A 14859-nucleotide genomic window follows, 5' to 3' on the forward strand; every position below is an offset into this window, starting at 1 on the left:
TTGTAAAGCTCAGGAAAAAGAATGCCAAACTATTCTCAGGATATTAAAGGAGTACAAGGCAGCATCAGGTCAACTTATAAATTTTGATAAGTCGTCCATTCAATTTGGCCACAAAATTGAGGAAACGGCCAGACAGGAGTTAAGAAATATTTTGGGTATCCAGAATTTAGGAGGAATGGGATCTTACTTAGGTTTACCGGAAAATCTTGGAGGGTCCAAGATACAAGTTTTTGGCTTTGTTCAAGACCGACTAAATAACAGAGTCAATGGGTGAACTTTTAGGTTTTTTACTAAGGGAGGAAAGGAAGTGATTATTAAATCAGTGGTTACGGCATTACCAAATCACGTGATGTCTGTTTATCGTTTGCCTAAGGCAACCGTAAAAAAGCTAACGAGTGCGGTAGCACGATTTTGGTGGAGTCCAGGGGGAAGTACAAAAGGTATGCACTGGAAATCATGGGACAAAGTATGTGTAGATAAGGATGAAGGAGGTTTGGGGTTCAAAGATATCACGGATTTTAACACAGCGATGCTAGCTAAGCAGTTGTGGCGGCTGATAGAGAAGCCAAATACCTTATTTTCTCGTGTCTTCAAAGGTCGGTACTTTAGGAATGCCTCACCCCTGGAACCGATCCGTTCATATTCTCCGTCATATGGCTGGCGGAGTATAGTATCTGCTAGATCTCTGGTAAACAAATGACTAATCAAACTGGTGGGATCAGGATCTTCTATCTCTGTATGGAACGATCCCTGGCTCCCAACCACTCGACCGAGACCAGCCAATAAAAATCAACACAATTTCTACCCAGACCTTACAGTGGATTCCCTCATTAATACCACTTCGCGAACTTGGAACTTACAGGTACTTAGGGATTTGGTGGATCCGCAGGATGTGAAAATTATAGAAAGTATACCACTGAGCAGGACTCAGATGTTAGACAAAGATGGATGGCACTTCACAAAAAATGGAAAATATACAGTTAAATCTGGATATCAGGCAGAACGAGTTTATCCAGACAAGATAAGACCACCATTACTCATTGGACCTACCGTCGATATACTAAAGGCTTTCTGTTGGAAAATAAGGTGTCCTCCAAAATTAAAACATTTTCTTTGGCAATTGGTGACCGGATGTATAGCAGTTAAGAAGAATCTGCATGCAAGAGGAATACAAGGAGACACATGTTGTGCAAGATGTGGAGCCTCTGAGGAATCAATAAACCATGTGTTTTTCGAATGTCCTCCAGCACTTCAGGTTTGGGCTCTCTCGAAGATACCATCAAATCCAGATATTTTTCCAACCTCTTCTCTCTTCACAAACATGGATCATCTTTTTTGGAGAGTCTTTCCTCAGATGGATGATCATCAGTTTGCTTGGATATTATGGTACATTTGGAAAGGAAGGAATAATAAAGTCTTTAGCAACCTGGACATTGATCCTAGGGACACCTTTAAGTTGGCAGCAACGGAATCAACACTTTGGGCTGAGGCACAGATATTGAACGAACAGCGGACAACACAAACTGTGGAGGATAGGACACCCCCGGCGATTCCAGGCAGATGGTGTTTCACAGATGGTTCTTGGAAAGAAAATGATACCTTCTCCGGACAAGGTTGGTATAGTACGTTAGAAGGATTTGATGGGTTGTTGGGGGCGCGAAATGTTAGAGCTAGTCTCTCTCCTCTCCACGCAGAGATGGAAGCACTAATATGGGCAATGGAGTGTATGAGGAATTTACGGCAGTTTCAGGTCACGTTTGCAACAGATTGTTCTCAATTGGTGAAGATGGTTTCGGAACCAGATGAATGGCCAGCTTTTGCAAATTATTTGGAAGATTTGAAAATCCTGAAAGCAAGTTTCCTCCGATCAGAGATTATCTATGTACCAAGAACGCAAAATACCAAGGCGGATAGCCTCGCACGCAGTGCAAGGACACAATCGTCTTTCGTTGTTCACATTGATGCAGATCACCCGATGTGGTTTACAGAGTCAGTATGAATCTGTATAAGTCGATGACAAAAAAAAAATTAGATAAAAACAACAACTAAGGTAAGCATGAAGCATGACATGGCAAAGACGTGGTCTCCACTCTCGCCGGGGAAAGAAAAAAAAAGAAAACCCAGACGTCCGTTCTTCTTCCTTTCTCCTCTGACCTTTATTTCTTCTCTCCATCATCATTGCAATGTCTCTCTTGACACCACGATGAAACCTTCCTTCCCCTTCAGATCGTCGTCACACTCGGCAATGGTGGAACAGAAACAGAGGATCCTAACCTCCCTCTCCAGAATCGGCGACCGCGACACTTACCAGATCGCAGTGGACGACCTCGAGAAGCTCGTCCTCTCCGTCTCCGACTCCCCCGAAACCCTCCCGGTCCTCCTCCACTGCCTCTTCGACTCCTCCGCCGACCCTAAACCCCCCGTGAAGCGAGAATCCACGCGCCTCCTCTCCTTCCTCTGCCTCACCTACTCCGATCTCACCCCCTCGCAGCTCGCCAAGATCATCTCCCACATCGTCAAGCGCCTCAAGGACGCCCGACAACGGGGTCCGGGACGCGTGTCGCGACGCCATTGGCTCCCTCTCGGAGAGGTTTCTGACGGAGGGTGGGGCTCCGATGGTGGGGCTCTTTGCCAAGCCTCTGTTCGAGGCTATGGCGGAGCAGAACAAAAGCTTGCAGTCTGGTGCTGCCATTTGTATGGGGAAGATGGTGGATTCAGCGACGGAGCCTCCCGTTGCGGCTTTTCAGAAGCTCTGCCCTAGAATCTCTAAGCTTTTGAATAGCCCTAACTATCTTACCAAGGCTTCTCTCTTGCCTCTTGTTGGAAGCTTGTCTCAGGTTTGTATCTCTACTTTTTGCTACTTGGTTAGAGTTGTGGAATCTTGGTTTATGTGGCATTGGACAGGAGACACAAGCTATGTTCTGGTCTTAATTTGCTAGAGGAAAGTAGATTGGTGTGTCGGAATTCATTGGTCATTTGTGATCTGACTGATGGTCAAATCTTACATTCTTGCAGGTTGGAGCTATTGCACCCCAGAGCTTGGAATCATTGCTACACAGCATCCATGAGTGTCTTAGATGTACTGATTGGGTTACTCGTAAGGCAGCCTCTGATGTCTTGATAGCCTTGGCCGTCCATTCTACCAGTTTGGTTGCAGACAAAACGGATTCCACTCTTACAGCTCTCGAGGCCTGTCGTTTTGATAAGGTGACAACTCCGTTTGTCATTTCATTCTGTAAAAATAAGCTACAGTCGTGTGAATATCTTTAAAGAAACGGCTATGTACCTTTTCACGATTTACCATCTTAGCTTATAACTCCTAGAAATAAGGATGGTTTTTGTTCTGTAGTCTTTCTGGAAGAGGAAGTATGTTGCATATATCTAAGGCTAGAAAGAAGACATACAAGTATATGCTTAGCTTGTCCCATTCTCTTTCCTAGTGTCTAGAACCTTATGGTGTACACTGCTATGTATTCTAGTTCTCCAAAAAAAAAAAACTAAAAACAGCCAAAAAACTTGTTGGATGGCGAAAGCTATGTGTAGCTTAGCAGATATCTGTTCTTCCTATGTGCGAATTAATTTGCATGGATATGTTGTTTACTCTGCTACTCTGTATATCCATATCATCATTTATTAAGAAGGGAAACTACTAGACTGGAATATCACATTGTTACTTTTTCCTTCATTTTGTTTTTGCATAATTCCAATAAGTGGCTATGTTTGCTTTGTCTTGCAGATAAAGCCTGTTAGAGAGAGCTTGTCCGAAGCACTAAACGTCTGGAAGAACATTGCTGGGAAAGGTGAATCTGGAACATCGGTCGACCAGAAAGATGTGGCATCTGAGCAATGTATGTTGGAAACAAATGGAGAAACCGATCCGGTGATGCAAGGCTCTTCAGATGACTTGAGCAGTAACTCAGATTCCATTTCGAAAGCGGTTCTCATCTTGAGGAAGAAAGCACCTAGGTTGACTGGCAAAGATCTTAACCCAGAGTTTTTCCAAAAACTGGAGAAAGGAGGTTCTGGAGATATGCCTGTTGAAGTTATTCTTCCCTCTAGGCAAAAGAACTCGTCGAACTCAAACACAGAGGATGAATCAGACGCCAATGCTTCAGTATCGAGGAGTAGGCCAAAAGGTTTGTGCGGAATAGCAGGTGCACATCCCAAACAACGACATTTTGGAGATTTTGCAAGAGCATTTGAGGCAGATGAGACCGAAGTAATCCAGGCGGAGGCATCTGAAAGCAGAGGGAATTGGCCACCTTTACAGAGACAGTTATTGCACTTGGAGAGACAACAAACCCACATAATGAACATGTTGCAGGTACTGTTCTGTTTTTATCTATAAAGGGAATAGCTTTGAAGTAGTTTCACTCTTAATAGGTAACTTTCCTTACCATTACAGGATTTCATGGGTGGTTCACATGACGGCATGAGAAGTTTGGAGAACCGTGTTAGAGGTCTTGAGAGGATCGTTGAAGAGATGTCAAGAGAAATGTCTACACAATCAGGTAAGTATAAAGTAACTGCTTGATCCGCGTGGTTAAGAAACTGTAACTTGTTGCATCCGTTTAAAGCAATATATTTATTATTGGCTTCAGGTGCGAGGGGAAAGGTGGCTGCACCATGGAGGTCTGATGTAGATGGTTGGGATGGTCCTAGCTATGCTTCTTCGAGAAACGCTCAGACCAGTTCGAGAAAGACACTTGGTACCGGTCCTATGGATTCCGAGCACTCAGGTAACAGCAGAAGAGCATGGGACAAAAGCTCTGTACAAATCAGACTAGGTGAAGGACCTTCTGCTAGAAGCGTATGGCAAGCTTCAAAAGATGAAGCTACACTCGAAGCTATACGTGTGGCTGGAGAAGACGGTGGAGGAACGTCAAGGACAAGGAGAGTATCTATTCCCCAGGCAGAAGCAATAATGGAAGACGATGACGATGATGACCGTAGAGGACAAGAGCGGGACCCTGTCTGGACTTGTTGGAGCAATGCGATGCACGCACTCCGAGTTGGTGATACAGATTCTGCATTTGCTGAGGTGTTATCAACCGGTGACGATCTTTTGCTTGTCAAGTTAATGGACAAAACAGGTCCCGTTCTTGATCAACTGTCGTGTGATATTGGAAACGAGGTTCTCAATTCTATTGCACAGTTTCTCCCGGATCATACTCTGTTTGACGTATGTCTATCTTGGATTCAACAGGTAAAACAAGATTCTTACGTCTTCAAATACATTTGACTCAACCTTCGATTTTAATGTTTTCTTCTTTGTTTAAATATCCTCCAGCTGCTTGAAGTAAGCGTAGAAAACGGACCAGACTTTATGGGAATGCCATTGGAGTTAAAGAAGGAGATTCTGTTGAATCTACATGAAGCTTCTTTAACAATGGATCCTCCTGAAGACTGGGAAGGTCTAGCTCCTGACCATCTTTTGTTGCAATTAGCATCTAACTGGAACATCGAGCTCCAACATTTCGACCAGTAAAATGTTTTTAAAACACATTACAGTGTACAGATGTGCGTTTCACTCGTGCAAACAAATGTTCTTTGATGAATTATGATTCTTTTATGACAGCTACAATACATCTGCAAGGAACGATGCTAACCCAATAAGACAAGAAAAAAATCAAATTAAGAAATGATAAGATTATGAGAAAGCCAGCAGATTACACAATTAGGAAGATAGAAAAAAAAACACAGAGTATTGCTGCATAAAGCAAGTGACACTACAAATCAACTTGTACTGTTACAAAGACATAAGACTCTGGATATGATACAGACAAGAAGAGCAGTATGGTTTTGATCATTCTTCATGATTGTTGATCCCAATTTTAAAACCCGACCCTCATCAGAAAATGGGAGGCATGCACGAAATATTCATACGTGGTAGTACTAAGTAAAATGCAAAGACATTAACAGATAAAAACAATCATAAAATTGCATATATATATAAAAGTATCCCCAGAATTTGGGCGTGCCACCCATGCGCCCCAACATCTCTCTCTGAAACCCTTCGTCTCGAGAGCAGCCGCCGTTGTTTTCAACTCGCCTCTCCGGCGCCTCTCGGCGTTGTGAGAGGGCCACTGTCGCTCCCATATGTCCATCTGCTACTCCGTCATGGGTCCGGTCGGTGAATCAGCGCTCTGTTTCTGGTCTTGACTAGCGTTCTCCATCTCTTCGATTGAAGGACTCGCCGTGCTGAGAGAGCTCAGATGCTGGTGCTTCTAGCGACTGTACCGCATCTTCGCAGCCTCTCCTCACCAGATCTTGCGCCGCCTCTCCGTCCACCGCAAAACCCTAACGGTTTGGTTTAAATTGTCGCTGTGAAAGTTGTCTTATCTGTCAAGGGTCATTTGGGTGTGCACCACTACGAGCTCGTGGTCTCGGGACTTCAGACTCAGGATTGGAGGCGGCTTGTTCGTCTCTCCATGGGTCAAGCTTAGGTGTTTGCTATTGAGTGTAGCTTTAATTAGCTCCTCATCCCTCCTTTGTGTCGGATTTGGCGTTGCTTGGTTGTCTGGGTTTTGATTGTAGGTTCAGCTGATACGGGTAGTGGAGGTGGAGGCTCTTCGTTTTCTTGGTGTTTCAGGGTTTCACTTTGTTCCTAGAGGAGGTAGTAAGGCTCGGAAGTGGTGATGCTGCCCCTTTCTCTTCACCGGCTTAGAGGACGAGCGTGGTTGAGGAAGTTGAGCGCTATTAAGCTTCTGTGGTTAGTGTTGTCCTGTCTTTCGTCGGATCTTGGCTCAGACCGTGTCCCAGCTCGGACCTTGAGGGCAGTCTTTGAGCGGGCTTGTGTTTGTTCTTTTGAGAGATGACAAATTGTTCAGGTAGCCGGATGAATCAGCTTCTTGTGAGTGTTGTGCTTTCTCGTTCACTAGTCTTCGGTCCTCTCCCTTTAAACCTGTCTCGGCTTGTCTTCTCGCTCGGACTTCTCAAGTTTGTATCATTACTTTTGGTCCTGTTCGCTCCAACGCAGAACGGCTAAAGTATTGATTGATTTTGTTTCCATGTTTTTACTTTTTTTGCCGTGGAAACAAGTTTTGAGATCTTCTAGTTGTTAATCACATCTTGTAAAATCTCAACTTTCATTATGAAATGATATTTACAATTTAGCAAAAAAAAAAAAAATTGCATATATAAATCAAGTGTCATTAGAGAAACGAGAGAAAGTTATAAAGACAAAAGAGTTTCAATGTGATTTGGGATATACTGAGGTCTGTCTCCAAGTGAATTGCCTTCATCACCCACAAGTCTTCTGTCTTCGACTCTTCTAAACGTCTTTCTCTTGGGATCAATATATATATAATATATAAAAAATTGGAAAACGTTTTTGGTGAATAAATCAACTCACCATCATCAGTGATACCAATGATTTTGAACTGCTTATGCAAATCCTGACCAACATAGTGAGAAAGAGGTGAATAAAGATGGTGGCACCATTGGTTTTTCCTTGCATCCTCCAAAACGCACATTATTATACTTTTTCCACTCCTAATATTGCCAAAAAAAGCTAACTTTCCTTCATAAGATATCATCATCAGCATTTTCCAAAACATATAGTTACCACCCCATGGATATGTTATGACACTGAAAGTTTCAGATCTTACATCGAAACTCATTATAAACAGATGGGAACCACAAACAGCTTGAAAATATAGAAAACCGTTACTGCAACGTCCACTGAAACCAGTGCCATGGCCATTTAAGGGCGGTGAGTATGCTCGGTTTCGTTGATCTGATCCTAACGTTAAAACCCGACAGTAATCGCAATTTTCATGACTAGGCATCCAGACTAGCTTGTGTTTTGCCACGGTTGGATCTTATCCCAAAAACACTGTTTACCTTTCCGATGTACGGTGTTTCTCACAACACTGAGGAAAGACTCAATTTTGTGCTCTTGTTTATCCTCACTTTCTTCTCTTGTGAAATTGTTTGGTATTTGTTATAGATCAAGTTTATGAATTCCATGTTGTGCGGTTGTTTCTCACGGTGTTGTAGGCTGTTTCGGTCAATATTCTTCTTCCTTATATTTTGGCTAATGTTAGGAATTATATCTCATTGGGTTGAGTCAGAGTTTAGTTGTCTTTGATGTTGTTTTCCTCGTCGTTAGTTTGACGTCGATAGTATCTGTTCGTCTTGGTTTTCAAGATCTGGATTTTGGTGATTTGACTTCTATGCTCTTTTTCATATCTCGAGGATGGTTCTATGGTTTTCTGATTTCGTTTCGTCTCCTTTTCTCTCTTTGTTCTTTCATCTTGTTGCACCTTACATCGTTGCTCGCATTTCTGGGTCTTTCCCTTTCACCATATTTGCTATTCCATATTTGGATAGTGTTCTCCTCTCTGTATGCTCTATGGGTATGGAAGGTAATTTTTGGTCTCAAGCTTAAGCTCTAGTTTTTTGGTGGTTGACTTCCATTCTCATTCTCTAAGGTTTTCTCTTTTCTTCTCTTGTGTCCTTTGGTGTGTGTGCAGAGTTAGTCGTTTGGAGCTTTGGTCACTTATATTCAGAGCTTTAAGGGTTTTCCCTGGCATGTGCCCTTTGTATGTGTTTGTTTAGTTTGTGTGGTGTTTCTTACCTCTTAGCTAGTGGTTGTGCTTTTGGTTCTTTAGGCATGTGTTTTCTTGTTTCGTGGTTGCTTTGTTCTTCCAATGATTATTCTATCTATGATCTATTTTTTGGCTTTTTGCATTGGTACTTGATCACACTCCTTTGTGTTCAGGGGATTGTTTTATTTCAGATTTATATTTGTATCTTGTCTGACATCTGCTTGTTCTATCCAAGACATTATATGGTAAGATGAGGTAAGCTAGTCTTCTTAGTTGATCTCATTTCACCTCTAAACTTTTATTGAGTTAGTGTTATTATGGTATTTTGTTTTTTCTCTGTGATTGTGATTTTTAATAGTAAAATAAATATATAATTTATAAATAAAATAATAAAAATGGAACAAAAATAATAAAATAATAAAATTTATCTTATTTTTGTTGTAAATAAATTAAATATTTAAAATATAATTATTTATTTTCTTGAATTTTAGTGACCAATAAAATAGATTATCAAACTTCATATAATAATGGTTAGTGCGAAAAAGATTAGATAGTGCACAATTAGAAAATATTTAGCCAAAATTGCAATAATCTAAAAGAAGAAGGATCTAAAATATAAGAAGAAAAAATATATGAGAGACACATGTAATCAAACCTCTCTGCCACTTGTCATAAGAAATGAAAAGCTAACTTTATATATATACTAGGGGTTGGCCCGGGCTACGCCCGGGGTTTTTGTTAAATTTTTAATCTTAATTATATCTTTTGTATGCATATTTTAGCATATATATTGTGTTATTATTAAAATATAAGTTGCTAGACAACTTTAAAATTATTTATTTATTTTTCCTACATTTTTAAAACTATTTTAAATAATTTATTTATTAATTTAAATTATATATAAGGTGATGAGCAAAATAAAAAGAAAATTATTTAAATTTTAGTTATATTGGTTGGATTGTAGAAATGTTTCAGTTCACTTATAATTTCTTATAGCTTTTGTTTCAAATTAGTTTTTAAGTAATTTAATGGACTCCTCTCCCCGTTAAATTAACAGTCCTATTTGTTTTTTTTTCATGTTTTTAGTTATTTTATTTCAACCATCGGTTTAAAAGTTATAATATTTTTCTACAGCTAAACTTACAACTATATCGACAAAGTTCTTACAACAATATTTTTGCGTTATAACATTGTTAGATGTACAAACATTTTGGAATTGCATAATCCTGGTGCAAATTTTTCATTTTAATTTTTTTTGTTCTGACTTTGTCCTACATCCGTTTTGATGTATTTGAACCATCTGTAATATATATACAACAGATTTGTCTTCAAATAATGGTTACAGTTTTTTATTAAAAAGTGGCCTTCATGGTAGTAAGGTTTCATGTGAGTGTGCAGAGCTTGGTTTGTTGTGGTTAGTAAGCCGTTGGGTCTTTACCATCGAATGTTAAGACAAAGAGTTTTGTATGTGGTCAATGATATGTAGTTTGTATTTGAATCACATTTATATTTGTATCAAATTTATAGTTGCGTAAAAATTATTGACCGTCTATAAGTTATCGGAGGAAAAAATTGCTGGCTCACTAAATTGTTGCATGGTCATGTCTTTAACACCTTATTAATTAATGCACCCTATTTCGTTCATTTCGTAGGCATGAACCTTCTTCTATGAACATATTATACAGCTTTGTAAATGTTGTTAGAGTAAACTGAGTGATATTTTGTTGAATTATTTTTCTACCATGCCGGTTGCTCAATTTTCTTTAATCTAAATAGCGTTAATTATGTGAATGTAGTTTATTTCCTTGTAACCGAAAACTGAAACAAAGCAAGGCAAAAAAAAAAAGCCATGGAAAATGGAAAGTGTTTAGACTACAATGGTCTGTGTGTTGGTGGTGATTTTATTTGTTTAAATGATGTGCATGAATTACTCAAACTTCTTTACATATTCCAAATTTTGCTCCACTATAGATTTCGTATAATTATATATAGACTATAGTTTAGTTGGGAAATTCCAAAATACATTCCTAATTTAGGTATGTTTTAATGTTTTTAATAACTTTATTTAGCATTATATCTTTACTTAATATTTTGTACCATTTAGATGTAATTTTGTACATCATCTTAAGCTATGTAAAAGTTGCATGTGTGAAATTTAGGTGTCTCTAATTATTCCTATGTTGAATTTCAACTTCTACCTCTATGGTTTCAATGTTTGGTCAGACAAAATCTCGAGGCAGTATACATAACTTAGGTCACACGTATTATCAATGACATCTCAGTAGCTATTATCGTTAACGATTTTAGTTTGTCGTAATGCTGTCATGAGAATAGAACACAAACATAATAGTACACCAATATGTGGCCAAAGATGATAATGAATTCCAAATATAACTTTATATTCCGTTGAAGATAGTTAACATCAGATGAAGTAAATAAAAGCAACAACGATGCCTAAGCATTATTTTAGGAGTCGACGTCTTGGTTTAAGACTGTATCCTCTTCAACCTATTCAAGGTGTGCCTTCTTAGTTGCTTTTGAACATGTCGGATAAGTAAATATGTGGCTGATGCCCTAGTCTTAGCTTTCCACTTACTCTGTTTCAGAGAAATCACAGAAAGAAGAACAGGACAAAAGAAGACGACCGGTTTATCAGTCAAAAAAAAAAAAGACTACCAGTTTATACTGGTTCATGAAGGCGATAGTTAGCCGCTTCTTGTGACCAGGAAGAGGACCGGAGGAAAAATTGCGTTCAGAGGTTTCAAGACCTCCGTTTTTGGCTGAATCTGTTGGCTTTTGCTTTAAAGACTGACCATACCATACCAGTTGAGATTATTGAATACCAAACCGGTTTTGTTTGATTAATACCAACAATCTGTCCGGTGGAATCCTGTTTGGCGATTCACCTTCGCCAATAGACTCTCCCAGAGATACGGTAACGGTCTCCCAAAGCTGGATATTTTCCACTCCATGGCGGATCCGGTGATCGAGCCATTATTGATGATGGTCAACACAGTCCTATCCGTGTTGGCTCTCGTTTACCCACCAAAGAATCTCGTCGTTTATCTCTCGGACGACGCTAGCTCTCAGCTAACGTTCTATGCTCTCACGAAAGCAGCTGAGTTTGCTAAAACTTGGGCTCCGTTCTGTAAGGAGTTCGACATTGAACCGAGATCCAGCTTACTTTTCTGGCAAGGTAAATGGTCTTGATACTGTTGAGGCATTGGAGGTGGCTGAGTTGTATTGAGAAATGGCGGCAAGGATTGAAAGTCGACGAAGCTGCGGTGGATAACCGAGGAGTCACGGTTGAAGTACGGTGCCGGCTTTTGGCTGTGGGATTTTGTAGCTACTCAAAGAAACCATGGAACCATTCTTCAAGTAAGTAAACGCCTGTAAAATTAGCAGCGAAATAGAAACATAGTATGAGTTTATTGGTTTCATCAGATTTTGATGGACAGAAGAAAAAGAAAATATAATAGTGATACCAACACTGGTTTATCCATCGAGAGAGAAGAGACCTGAGCATCATCATCTAAATGACGAAGAAGATAATAACGTGATTGCAAAAAAATAGAAACGGGAAGAAATGAAAAAAAAAAAACAAAATCTTTTGATTCTATAAAATGGAAATAGATTAAACCGAGAAGATAATTATATTAGTGGAAAAAGATACTAACTTGTTCATCAATCAATAACATCTCAAGGCTCATCAGTTGTCCCCTTTTGTTGATGTTCTTGGCTTCCAGAATCTCAAAAGACAGACCTCCGCCGCGTTGGAGCATCTCCCGGCTCTCAAGTCAGCAAGAACGGTTTATGAATTACCCATCGAAATCGTTTGCTTGCAAATTAAAAGTTTTCGGATTTGGTTTGAGTTGGAGTTTGCATGGTATGGAGGTGAGATATATATAGCTGGAGATATAGGCGGTTTCAAGGGAAACGTACAGGTGCACCGAAATCTTAATGAATGAGAAGTGGATTACTCAAGGGAAAACTCAAAATAAATGACGGCTTTGAGGAATTGGAACTTGGAAGTCGTTACGGGTAGCGAAGGGAGTGCTTAGTTTCTCTGGAAATTAGACGCTCAAGCATCCACCGCAAAAAAAAAGAATGAAGAAGAACCCTAATCTCACGTGACCAGAGACGATGATGAGCATCTAGGCCTATGTGGGCTTATTTTTCGAACATTACCCAAACCCAAATAGAGGAATAAGGAAAACAGAAAAGAAGCGAGGACTAAGCAAAACATACGCGCAGATAAAAAGCAAACGCGTGAAATTCACATACCACTCAGCGCGCCGACACGTGGCGAGAAAGCCCCCCCTTTCCAGAGCGACGTGGACAGCCTAATGAGGGAGAAAACTCTCCTTTATTATTATAGATATATATATATAAACGGAAAAAAAGAAGCAAGTTTTCCTCGTCTCTTAAAGCAAAGGAAAATGATGCAAGCACCCGTATAAAATTAAATCTTTGAAGTACATATTTTATGTTTCAAATATTAATATTTTTTATTAATTTGACAAATCGAATCAGTTATTTTTATTTTTTGGGTTAGTCAGATTTATTTTGGGTTTTCCGAGTTTTTGGGTTACCTTTTCGAGTTCAGCTAATAACACTTCGAGTTCAGATATGTTTTATACCACCATACAAGATTCATTCTGTTTTTTTTTTACGTTTCGTATCGGATGGTTCAGACTTCGGGTTACAAACTTATGCCCATGTTTACTTCAAATAAAGATAAAATGCGATAATATAAAATTTTACCCCAAAAATTATTTTGTGCTTTGAAAGTGCATGTCAAAATCTAGTGTTTTATTAAATATGGATTCCAAAAAGCAATCAACACAATAATAGAGCTAGGTTCTCTTCTGGTGTTGACACATCAGACTTTTAGAGTATTAAGACTTAAGAGGTTGACATGTCATTAAATGAAAAAAGTTGAAAGCTAATGAAAATATTTGGTTTCTCCACGTCATTCACATCTTAACCTTTTTCTCTTTCTTAATTTCATCGAAGACGGGATTAGTTTGGGAGATGGAGAAAGTCGCAGAGAAGAGTTGTGGGCATAGAAAGATGAGGCGAGGAAAGTCTACGGCGGAGATTCCGTTTGATTTTAGGAAGTGATCATAGCGGAGAGGATGACGGGAAGGTTGTCCACCGGTGGAGCAAGTCTGGGATTGTGAAGGATTATTCCGAGATACGAGAGGCATCTTAGATTTTCACGGTGAAAGGTCTGAAACTGAAGATAGAGAGGTCTAGAGTTTGGAGGAGGAAAGGAAAACGACGAGGATGAAGATAGAGGTTAAAGACGAAGTGAAGCATATAGGTAGCCATTGATTTTGTCGTCGCTTCTTAATTTCACCATCGACGAACAATCCCAGAAGATGAATCATCTTCTTCTGAAACTCCACATCCGAGAGCATCACATGTTAGACGAGTCGACTAGACTGATGATCGAGACTGGAAACATTTGAGCCGGCGGGATCTGATCTGGCAGCGGCTGTGCATACGGCTCAGCTGGATGCCGCTAACCGGATTAGCTTCGAGGAGGAAAGGAAGACGACGAGGATGAAGATAGCCTTGGTGTTAATGCTACGGTCACCGATGAAGAATTCCCATTGACACCTCATCCCTTCGCTATTGGGTATACATTGACTAATTGTTAGATTAATTTGTCTAGAGATGCTGCGGTTTAGAGAACTTAGGGGTTTGCTGGAATTGATCACTGCTACTGCTTAATGCTTGCACTCTGCTTGATTATGACAATGGGGGATTTAAAGATGATCATGAAGGTGTTTACTTTTTTTTTTTTGTAGGGACATTTGGTTATTAACTATGACCAGAAAGTCATAGGTGGTTTCTGCGATGTGTATGTAATTACATCTAATTCTCTTTAACAAGGGAAGATGCCAGTTCAAGGTTATAACAAACGATTAAAAGTATGTTTTTTTTAGATTTGAAAAAACTGATGTGATCTATGGATTGGTTATAACATATGTGCTTTGTGTGCGTAGACATCATCACTAAGCTTGAAGAGGCGTTATTGCTTGAGCCAAAGAAACATGCTGGGATTATGGAATGGTTTCATGGTCTCAGAAAATCACGTGATAAGGGAAAATCTTCATGGGGTTGGAATCTGAATGGCTAGCATTCTACTCATCATGCGCTATTTCCTTGGGCCTTGACTGTATATGATGGTACTAGCCTATATGACTTTGTCTGAAGGCTATCTTATTTCTCTCTGTATATTACTTGTAATGTTGCTTCTGTTTGTAGGTGAGCCTGACCCAGAGTTTAAGCTTTCATG

The 14859-nt window shown here is 39.7% G+C and overlaps 2 long non-coding RNA genes and 1 pseudogene across 2 annotated transcripts; 2 read left to right on the forward strand and 1 right to left on the reverse strand.

The window, feature by feature from the left end:
- Positions 1-2064: 2064 nt before the first annotated feature.
- LOC106451654 lies at positions 2065-5581 on the forward strand (annotated as a pseudogene).
- Positions 5582-10914: 5333 nt separating this feature from the next.
- LOC125609538 lies at positions 10915-13321 on the reverse strand. Its single transcript, XR_007339766.1, has 2 exons — positions 12230-13321; positions 10915-11942 (listed from the first exon to the last, which is right to left on the reverse strand). It is a non-coding gene; the product is annotated as an uncharacterized LOC125609538 (long non-coding RNA).
- A 221-nt stretch (positions 13322-13542) lies between these two features.
- Positions 13543-14604, forward strand: LOC125609537. Its single transcript, XR_007339765.1, has 3 exons — positions 13543-14196; positions 14369-14491; positions 14567-14604. It is a non-coding gene; the product is annotated as an uncharacterized LOC125609537 (long non-coding RNA).
- Positions 14605-14859: the final 255 nt, after the last annotated feature.

This window comes from Brassica napus, chromosome A5, assembly GCF_020379485.1.
Source record: "Brassica napus cultivar Da-Ae chromosome A5, Da-Ae, whole genome shotgun sequence".
Classification (NCBI taxonomy): domain Eukaryota; kingdom Viridiplantae; phylum Streptophyta; class Magnoliopsida; order Brassicales; family Brassicaceae; genus Brassica; species Brassica napus.